Source organism: Nanorana parkeri, unplaced genomic scaffold (assembly GCF_000935625.1).
Source record: "Nanorana parkeri isolate BGI_ZX_2015 unplaced genomic scaffold, ASM93562v1 scaffold2766, whole genome shotgun sequence".
NCBI lineage: Eukaryota > Metazoa > Chordata > Amphibia > Anura > Dicroglossidae > Nanorana > Nanorana parkeri.
The window spans coordinates 106,759-106,958 of record NW_017309034.1 but is presented as its reverse complement, the minus strand read 5'-3'; the positions used below and the strand labels follow the sequence as shown (position 1 = coordinate 106,958).

At 69.0% G+C, this 200-nt stretch overlaps 1 protein-coding gene across 1 annotated transcript in view; it reads left to right on the top strand.

Annotated features, from left to right (window-relative positions):
- Positions 1-200, top strand: part of VAC14 (Vac14, PIKFYVE complex component) — a 36,536-nt gene that overhangs the window by 1,440 nt on the left and 34,896 nt on the right. The gene's annotated exons all lie outside the window — the stretch shown is intronic.

Sequence of the window (200 nt, the reverse complement as noted above, 5' to 3'; positions counted from 1 at the left end):
GGGTGCTGGGGTGGGTTTGTATGGGGGCCGCAGGGTGCAGGTATGTATGGGGCCCGCAGGGTGCGGGTATGTATGGGGCCCGCAGGGTGCGGGTATGTATGGGGCCCACAGGGTGCGGGGGTGGGTACGTATGGGGTCCGCAGGGTGCGGGTATGTATGGGGCCCGCAGGGTGCGGGTATGTATGGGGCCCGCAGGGTGC